We start from the raw sequence: 10,948 nt of genomic DNA on the forward strand, positions 1-10,948 counted from the left end.
AAGTTCAGGACAAAATTGGATTAAGAAGATTGATCAAGATCTGCTGGGTTGATGAAAAGATGGATTCAGGTCTGCTGGGTTGATGAAAAGATGGATTCAGGTCTGCTGGGTTGATGAGAAGATGGATTCAGATCTGCTAGGTTGATGAAAAGATGGATTCAGGTCTGCTGGGTTGATGAGAGGATAAATTCAGGTCTGCTAGGTTGATGAGAGAATAAATTCAGGTCTGCTAGTTTGATGAGAGGATAAATTCAGGTCTGCTAGGTTGACGAGAGGATAAATTCAGGTCTGCTGGGTTGATGAGAGGATAAATTCAGGTCTGCTGGGTTGATGAGAGGATAAATTCAGGCCTGCTGGGTTGATGAGAAAATGGATTCAGGTCTGCTAGGTTAATGAAAAGATGGATTCAGGTCTGCTGGGTTGATGAAAAGATTAAATCAGGTCTGCTGGGTTGATGAAAAGATGGATTCAGGTCTGCTGGGTTGATGAGAAGATGTATTCAGGTCTGCTGGGTTGATGGGAAGATGGATTCAGGTCAGCTGGGTTGATGAGAAGATGGATTCAGGTCTGCTGGGTTGATGAGAAGATAGATTCAGGTCTGCTGGGTCGATGAAAGGATAGATTCAGGTCTGCTGGGTTGATGAGAAGATGGATTCAGGTCTGCTAGGTTGATGAGAGGATAGATTCAGGTCTGCTGGGTTGATGAGAGAATGAATTCAGGTCTGCTGGAGGGTTGATGAGAGGATGAAATCAGGTCAGCTGGAGGGTTGATGAGAGGATGAAATCAGGTCAGCTGGGTTGATGAAAAGATGGATTCAGGTCTGCTGGGTTGATGAAAAGATGGATTCAGGTCTGCTGGGTTGATGAGAAGATGTATTCAGGTCTGCTGGGTTGATGGGAAGATGGATTCAGGTCAGCTGGGTTGATGAGAAGATGGATTCAGGTCTGCTGGGTTGATGAGAAGATAGATTCAGGTCTNATGAAATCAGGTCTGCTGGGGGGTTGATGAGAGGATGGATTCAGGTCTGCTGGAGGGTTGATGAGAGGATGGATTCAGGTCTGCTGGAGCGTTGATGAGAAGATAGATTCAGGTCTGCTGGGTTGATGAGAGGATGTATTCAGGTCTGCTGGAGGGTTGATGAGAGGATGGATTCAGGTCTGCTGGAGGGTTGATGAGAGGATGGATTCAGGTCTGCTGGAGGGTTGATGAGAGGATGAAATCAGGTTTGCTGAATTGGAGAGAAGATAGATGTAAAGAGTCTCGGACAGAAATATGAAGAATTGATTTACTTAACTCTTCTCAGTTTTTCTAAATATTTCTTCTATACTTCAAGTTAATCCCGAAGAATGGGGGGGGGGGGCTTATTTTGGAGTACAAGAATGTGAAGTTATTTTAACAAGCCACGAAAAGTAAGAGTAACTATTTATAGTAAGTGAGAGAAACTATTTATTGTATCTGAGAGTAACTTACAGTAAGAAAAGCTATAAGTAAGAAAAACACTATAGTAAGTAAGAGTAAATATCGATAGTAAAGGGAGTGACCGGCAACGTACTGTAGTTGAACTGAGAATGTAGTATTGTGGAGTAACTTTTTAAGGATTCATATGAGACATATAAAACGTTTTATTGATATTTACTGAGTTTAAGCGCAAAGTCGTCGTTCAAAATCATCAGTTTGGGTGATTTCGTTTTGAAAATCGACTTTTTTAAAAATTTTAAATAATGACGACAAAACTATATAAAAATTCGGCAGTAAACTAATTAGATGTTTTGATACATATTTCTCAATTAAATTTTCTCAATTAAATCAATGTTAGAATTAGTTATTTCGTTTTCATCATTATATTCAATTTCCTATTATTTACAAATTTGTTCGGAGATTTCTACGAATTCTTCCAATTTCGTCTTTTCAATAAAAATTCCAGAAAATCTACAGAAAATTATACTGAACAATGAGACATTACAGAAACCAACAACTTAATAAGATTACTTTTTTTGGATGTTAATAGTTAATTTTTTATTCTCACAACATGTTCCTAAACAACTAATTAGTTTACTGTAGAATTTTCCTACATTTTTTAGACTGATTCTTATAATTATCTCTCAAAAATAAACAATCTAAGAGGATTTAAAAGATAGAATTTGCGCTCTTGCTGTACAAATATGCATCGTAAAAGCGTCTCATAGGTCTCAAATGATTCCTAAAAAAAATCTCCACAAGACTGCATTCTCATTTCAAGTACCATACAATGCCGGCCACTCCCTTTAAACATGAGTAAATATCTAAGCAAGAGTAACTATCTAGAAAGTGAGAGTACACGTAAGTAAACTATTTGCTTAGTATTAATGAAGAAAAGTTTTTTTGGCAAAGGTTTTGCTATTTTGGTTGTATAGAAGGGCAGCCAATCTGCAGGTTACACTATACAAATACATGTATATAGAACACTGATTCAACAGCGATAATTGTCTCATAAACATTATCTTTTCTTATATTTCCGGGTATATATATATAAGTCCGACGTTTGTACCAGTCCGACGTTTGTACTAGTCCGACGTTTGTACTAGTCCGACGTTTGTACCAGTCCGACGTTTGTACTAGTCCGACGTTTGTACTAGTCCGACGTTTGTACCAGTCGGACGTTTGTACTAGTCCGACGTTTGTACCAGTCAGACGTTTGTACTAGTCCGACGTTTGTGCCAGCACAGTTTAAGACTATAGATGTTTGAAATCATTAAATTCAAACTTGCACCAACAAAACAAGAACAATTATTAGAAATTTAAAATACAATTATGAATTTGTCTCAGGTAAAAATTGATTTGAAGAAATCTTGTAAATATTTTTCATGGTTCTCATATAATCCCTATAATCTTGCAACATTTATCCACATTATATGTTTAAAAATATAACTTATTTATTAAGTTGTAATGATAATAAGGACGCACTGATAATGAGGACGCCCTGATAATGAGGTTGCACTGATAATAATGACGCGCTGATAATGAGGACACGCTGTTAATAAGGACGCACTGATAATAAGGAGCACTGAAAATAAGAGCGCCCTCAAAATGAGGACGCTCTGATAATACGAAGGCATGTATGGAGAAAATTAAGAACTTACTTCCTTTGTATAAGGAAGTATTAAGAAGACATTATTTTTAACGTAAAAGGGCATTAATTTTAACGCTTTAATGTGCGACACACACATATCAGTTTTTTAAATAGGAGTGTAAAGGAATTGAGTCTTTGCCACAAACTCTGATTTTATAATCCCTATATCTTTAGAACACAATGTCGTAAATCTTTGATATTTCAAACTTATATTATTTGATCTAACAGAATTCAAACTTTGAAATATCTAAGGTCTACGACATTGGAATCCAAAGATATAGGATTTAGAAAAGCAGGGTTTGTGGCAAAGACTCATTTCCTTTCGAGCAACACAAGCAATTAATTGGGCTTTTAAGTCGCCTCGCACACATCTTTTTAGCTTTTAGATTTAGCTTTCTAGGCCACCACTTTTTCTGATAACATCATGCCTTTTCTGATAACATCATGCCTTTTCTGTTAACATCATGCCTTTTCTGATAACATCATGCCTTTTCTGATAACATCATGCCTTTTCTGTTAACATCATGAAACCAAAAATTCTTCGACTTTTCTGTTATCATTGAAACTTAAATTTTCTAATTCTATATCTTTGCACCCTGAAAGTGTAAACCTTTGATACTTGAAAATTGAGATTATTTGATCTAACAGAATAAATTTTTTCTGAATTTGTGGCAACAACTCAATTTCTTTCTAAAAAAGGAAAAATTAAGGATAAATTTTTATTTTGACCCGATTGGTTTGGTAATTTTTACGTTTATTGGATACAAACCAACAAAATAGCAGAAAACCCAAATATATTAATTTAAATAAACAGAACAAAAATTTGAAAAAGGAATAATGAAGGTTATATAACAATGCCTGGAAAGTTTAAGGATTAAAGATTAAATTAGAATATTCTGAACTGGACCAGAGGATCAGGACCAGGGGGACCTGTAACCAAAACTTTTATGAGGATGGATAAACTTTATATTGAATATTTTAACTAGTTCGCCAACATAATTTAAATTTAATATATTTATTATATACTCAAGTTACACCAAGAGACTTACTTTTACTTTTCAAAAATATTTTTAGCTTGAACAATTTTTAAATTTGTAACATTTTACACAAAATCTGAAATTCTTGATTTTTCTCAAATATTTTCATCTAAGTGACATTTGTAGCTTTTACCTTCGAAAATTATTGTTTTGCAACAAAAAATGAATAACATTTTAAGTTTGAAAATATAGAAAATTTTTCTTGATATGACCTGTTCCCTAAAATTTATCCGGGACACAGAATACACCTTTATTCTTGTTTACCACTAGATGTCGTGTATCCTTGTATCCTAGTTTACTCAGGATACAGAATACACCTTTATTCTTGTTTACCACTAGATGTTGTGTATCCTTGTATCCTAGTTTACTCAGGATATAGAATTTATTGCATAGCCTGGATACGGAGGAAGACTGTAGACTTAGAATGAACAGCGGAGAAGAAACGGAGACTGTTTGTTGGACGGAGAGGATACTTGGAGGGAGAGGATGTTTGTTGGACGGAGAGGATACTAGCAGGAGGAGAATGTTTTTGGACGGAGAGATAGATTGGAAGAAGAGGAAGGTTGGAAGGAGAGGAAGATCGGAAGGAGAGGAAGGTTGAAAGAAAAGGAAGATTGGAAAGAGAGGAAGGTTAGGCGGAAAGGAAGGTTGGACGAAGAGGAAGGTTAGACGAAGAGGATGTTTGAAAGGAAAGGATAATTGAGCGTAGAGAAAGGTTGGAGGGAGAGGAAGGTTGGAAAGAGAAAAAGATTGGACGGAAAGGAAGGTTATGCGGGAGGAAGGATGGACGGAGAGGAAGGTTTGACCAAGATGGGAGCCAACATACATGAACTACTGCCAATATATTTACAAGTCCAGTTTTCCTAAACAAATTCAATCATTTATAGATTCTTGTCTCCAAGCCATGAAACACGTTTTTCTATATAATCAAGAAAAAAAGAAAGAGAAATAGAAAAACCTTTTTAAGGTAAAAAAGAGAAAAAATAAAAAAGGTAAAGGATAAAATTTAATTAGTAAAAATTAGTCAGGTATATCGAATAATGTAGAATGTTTGTGAAGAGTAGATTATTTTTCATATTTGTAATGAAACATGATTTTTATTGACACTAACGGATTAAAGGATAAAAAAGGATTCAAAATTCGGTGATGGTGATGGACCAAACCTCTGTAGAGTAAAAAAAGTAGATGTTAGTGCCAAAGGAATTGAGTCTTTGACACAAACTCTGATTTTCTAATTCCTATATCTCTGGAACCCAATGTCGTAGACCTTAGATATTTCAAACTATGAATTCTATTGCATTAAATTATCTTAGTTTGAAATATCAAAAGTCTACAACATCAAGTTCCATAGATATAGGGATTAGAAAATTTGAGTGTGTGACAAAAACTCAATTCCTTTATTGAAAATATTGTTCGGTCTGGGTTGACCCTCATCAGTTGTAACGATATAATAACCATCAAAATCGACAAAAAAATTTAAAACCACAAGAAAATAAAAAACAAAAAAGTATATTTAAAAAAAATTGGGCTGTCAAATGGACTAAAGGGAAACTAACTCAGATTATCAGATGGAAAAAAGATAATTTTCAAATATTCAGTTTTTAAAAATTGTTATAAGACAATTATTATTCTTTGAGATTGTTTCTGTCAGGAAGACTAAAAAACAAACTGTTTGTATGTATGTGTATANTATAAATAAATAGGATTTATTTAATTTCAAATGTTCCTGGTAAACTGTGCTCTTGTGTCCTCTATATATCCACTGTATCCTATTTAAATGTGCTCCTGTATCCTCTATATATCCACTGTATCCTTGTATCCTCTACATATCCTTTGTATCCTGGAAAACTGTGCTCTTGTATCCTGCTGAACTGTGTTCCTCCTCTGTATCCTTGTATTCTCTATATATCCTCTGTATCATTGTAAACTGTGCTACTTATCCAATAGTGTATATGTATGTTCTCTGTATCCTGTATCCTCTATATATCCTCTGTATCCTGTAACGTGTATACACTTTATATATATATGTATATATGTATATCCTGTTATTACTCCCCCCGGAGAAACCATCATATCCTAGTAAACTAGTTCTACAATGAGAAGTAAACAGATTAGGATTGATGGAGAAGGAATTATTCTCCATGTTGGAGCCACATCATTTTATGATTTTATTCAATCTAAACCTAGCCCAATATACTTCAACATCCTCCCAATTGTTGTAAGATAAAATTAGAAAATCAAATACAAATATCAGATTTAAAAGAGTGTTGTTTAAAAACTGCGCTCCCTCTTATCCAAAAAAATTAAGACTAAACTATCCCCTGTAATGGCCGCCTATTCTTGGCATAATATAAATCTAATATAAAAGTTTGGATTGATGTATACTGTATACTCAGCTCCTGGCACTCCATCCAACCCTCAGGATCAGCGCACAAATCACAAATCAACAGAAAACTAACAAACGGAATAGAAAATTTTAAAAAATATAATACCTTTTTAAAATTTAATTTTTTTTACAAATTATCCTTTAACATTTTACAAATATATCTTTTAAAAATGGGTTTATCTTTATATAATTAGAAATTCAAGTCGGAAATATATTTGTGTGACCTCTAAAACTCCAGAGTTAAATGCAAAGAGAATAGAATATATATTACTGGAAAAAGTGTAAAACAGTCATTTTGTTGTACTGTTTCCATACTACAGGTGTACTTCACATATTTGTGCTATATAACCTTTTGGGCCCTGGAACATCATTTTATAGAAAATCTAAAATTAATATTAAAAGAAAACCAAATTATGAAATAGGCTGGTTTCATAATTGACCAATGATAATTTCACATAGACAATGCCTTTCACTTTACAAACGATGATTTTCCGTTATAACTATGAATCAAATGATGTTTTTATTCGCCTAATTCATTTTATAAAGTTTATTTAATAGCTATAAAAATTCGAAATTGAAATGAATAGTCTAGGGAACATACTGTATTAATGTACGCTACTGCATATAATTAGTGAACATTTACATGATTTGTACACTTTGAACTTCCTTTCAGGCTGAAAGGGACTGACAAAATTCATACCGAGGGATTTTCTAAATTCCACTCTAATATATATTCTATTCTCTTTGGAATAGAGAAATATTTATTAACAAATAGTTAATTTTTTACCAATTGGAATGAAAATCCATTTTTTAGTGTTGGTCTGTTTGTATCTTAAAATCTTCGAAATATCTTGACGATTGGACCTCACACGCTATATGTCCCTAGGGAAGAATTTTACCCAGTCAGGATAGTAAAATGTCTCTCAATTTTGTTTCCTTTTGAATTTTGAAAACTGACCCAATTTTATTTTACGACTTAACATGACTAAAGGTTTTTTTTAGCCTGTTAAGATAATTAGAAATTGTCAAAAAGCTATAAAATTTTTCTAAATTTTGAAAATTAACAAATAAAATCATTCATCGAATTCGAATTATTTTACTGATCCTGTAAACTAAAAATAGCCCGCTGAAAACAACAAAAAAAACTAAGAAAACGTTAATGTTGGTAAAAACACAGTCCTTTTTTCTTTTTTTCCATTTCCCAGTGTATATTAATATTCTGATATTTGACCAGTAGTTGGCTAATATCCGTCTCTCTACCCTTAATGTCAAAGTAGACATTTCTTACACTGCAGTTTTGGATGGTTTCCAAACTATAGATATTTTATACTGTCACGAGGTTTTTAATCTTGGATACTTTTTAGACATTCCAGGGTAAAATCTACATTTTAGACATTCCAGGGTATAATCTACATTTTAGACATTCCAGGGTATAATCTACATTCTAGACATTCCAGGGTATAATCTACATTTTAGACATTCCAGGGTATAATCTACTTTTTAGACATTCCAGGGTATAATCTACATTTTAGATTCCTAGCCAGCATATTTTCGTATCACTTGATGATATTTTTGATTGCTTGCATCTGATAATTGTCAAAACGGGTAAACCGATCAACCCAATTAACAATACTAAAAATCTTATATATATCATTTTTTTTTCAATCCACCAATGAAAACAGAAAATGGACAATATTTTACACTGTTATTTTTCATATACCCTATTGGAAGAAAAGCAATTAAAGAATCATTCAAATGGTAAAGTTATCTCAAGAAATTGGGACGTGAAGTGCCCTGTGAGCCTAATAATCTATTTTTATCCATTCCTTGGTTTAAATTTTATTATTATCTATTTCTAGGTTTATAATCTATGTTTATCTATTCTTGGGCTTTGTAGAATAAATAGGAATTAAATAAATAGGATTTATTTAATTTCAAATGTTAGTCATTTTATGAGCATGCATAGCGGTTCGGTTGTTGATGATTCTTGAACTCCTCCGTGTTTCTAAGCTTCTTCTCTGGCACTGGGTTATCTATCAGAGCTGGAACAATATTCGTGTCTGGAACAGTAAATCTATCTGGAACAATTTGTTGGTCTGATCAGGAACATTTAGAACTTGTAGAAACACGAAAACCGCTTTTTATTGTTAAACATGCAACATATAAATATTCATGCAAAATTTATTTCAACAACAAAAACATGCAAGATATCACCAGATATCGTTTAGCTGGCAGGGTTATTAATTCAGCAACATTCTTAACAGGTTACTACTGGAACTTGGATTTGTTGAAGGAAAAGTTGTGCTGTTAAAACTCCTTGATGATGTTTTCGTTCTTGAAATCTTTCTGCTACTCCCGGAGCTTTCCGGATCTAAGCGAAAATATATACATACTACAATAAATAAAGGTTAACCGTGTAACCTAAGAAAATATCTCACATTGATATTTTCTTTACTATGATCAACACCCTGTGCCGAGCAATTATAAAAATAAAAATATTTTGAAACTTGTGTTAAAATGTTTGAAAAAAACTAATATGAAAGCATTTCTACTGTGAGACCTCCATGTAGAATCCCCTTTGAAACACTCTCATTTTATATTATATATGAAATAAAATTAAATGAATATTAACTTAAATTTGCTCTTTGAGGTCGCACTTTAGATCTTGATCTTTTGGTTGTATATATAGGAGTGCCCCTTCTTTTGTGCTCAGAGCCTCCCTGTGCTGCGCGCGCTCGTCTATCCGCTTCTCTTTACGCGCTTGTCTGAGCAGATGCAAAGGTCTAGTTCCTGACTATTTAGATTGAACTCATCTATCTAAACAGCTGTACTAAGAGAATATAGACTTGGTTTACCCATACTTAGAGTTTATAATCTATATTTATCTATCCCTGGGTTTATAATCTATATTTATCTATCCTTGGGTTTAAATCTATATTTATCTATCCTTGGGTTTATAATCTATATTTATCTATCCCTGGGTTTATAATCTATATTTATCTATCCCTGGGTTTATAATCTATATTTATCTATCCCTGGGTTTATAATCTATATTTATCTATCCCTGGGTTTATAATCTATATTTATCTATCCCTGGGTTTATAATCTATATTTATCTATCCCTGGGTTTATAATCTATATTTATCTATCCCTGGGTTTATAATCTATATTTATCTATCCCTGGGTTTATAATCTATATTTATCTATCCCTGGGTTTATAATCTATATTTATCTATCCCTGGGTTTATAATCTATATTTATCTATCCNCCCCCCCCCCCCCCTTAGTTTATCTCGAATCAATTCATATTAATAATATTTGAGGACATTTTTTTGATGATTTTTTTTGTTGGGTAAGACTAAACGTAAAAAGGGGGGATTAAAACGCCTTTAAGTAAAAGTCCAATTTTTATATTTTTCTGAAAAAATGTAGCTCTGGTTAAGTTCTTGTTACATCTTTGCAAAGAATTTAAGTTGAAAAGTAATGTATTTATCCGCCTGGAGGTACGTATCTCGGGGTTAGTTTAAGTATAAAGTGTTAAGGAATGCATCTGGAGACTCTTAAAGGTTTTATTTTCTCCTGAGGATGTATCCGTCCTGGCACACAACATTTAGTATGTGGCTTTTAAACGTCAAATGGTTTGTCTTTATTTGTTAGAAATCTACGAGTATGATACCAATTTTATCAAAATAAATAATTGTTTAAAAACACCTTGAGTCTTGAGTCTAAGTTGAATAAAAATATAATATCTTCGTCAATTTTAAAGATAAAAACCCCAATATTGAAAGGTTACAAGACCGACAATTTAATATTTTTTTGGGATTAAAACAAAAATTGTAAAACCAATTCCGTGGATCTTTCTAGTTGGCATAGCTACACCTTTCTTTAGTTGATCAGAGTGTAAAAGAGATTTATCAATCTAAAGACAGATCTTATTTGAGCAGAACAGATTTATTTAGGGCTGCAGTATCAATCAGATACTAAAAGCCTCACTAGTAGGTTCAGTAGGGTTTCTACTACTAGCCTTAGTATTTACTATCTACATGGAAATAAGAAAAATGCACTGTCCGTGGTGAAATACCTCAAGGTTGTTGGTTCTACTAGGGAGGGGGTGCAGGGACACCTAGCCCCGCGAATCGTCCTAGCCTTAGGATTCGAAGATATTTAAAATGACCTAGCGCTATCCCTATCCTGAAGAGTAGAATACGGCTGCAGGATTTAAGATATATGAATCTAAACCCCCCCCCCCCCCTCGTAATCTTAAAGAAAAATTCCCCCCCCTCTATTTCTAAAAAGTTCTATTGACCCCCCTAGGCCCTAACCCTACTAAAAATAGTTTCTTATACCTTTAAGTGCAGGGTAGGCAAATCCATTTATTTATTAAATTACGATATTTTTATATTACAATTTTTTTTA

Source organism: Eurytemora carolleeae, unplaced genomic scaffold (genome assembly GCF_000591075.1).
Source record: "Eurytemora carolleeae unplaced genomic scaffold, Eaff_2.0 scaffold727, whole genome shotgun sequence".
Taxonomy (NCBI): Eukaryota; Metazoa; Arthropoda; class Copepoda; order Calanoida; family Temoridae; genus Eurytemora; species Eurytemora carolleeae.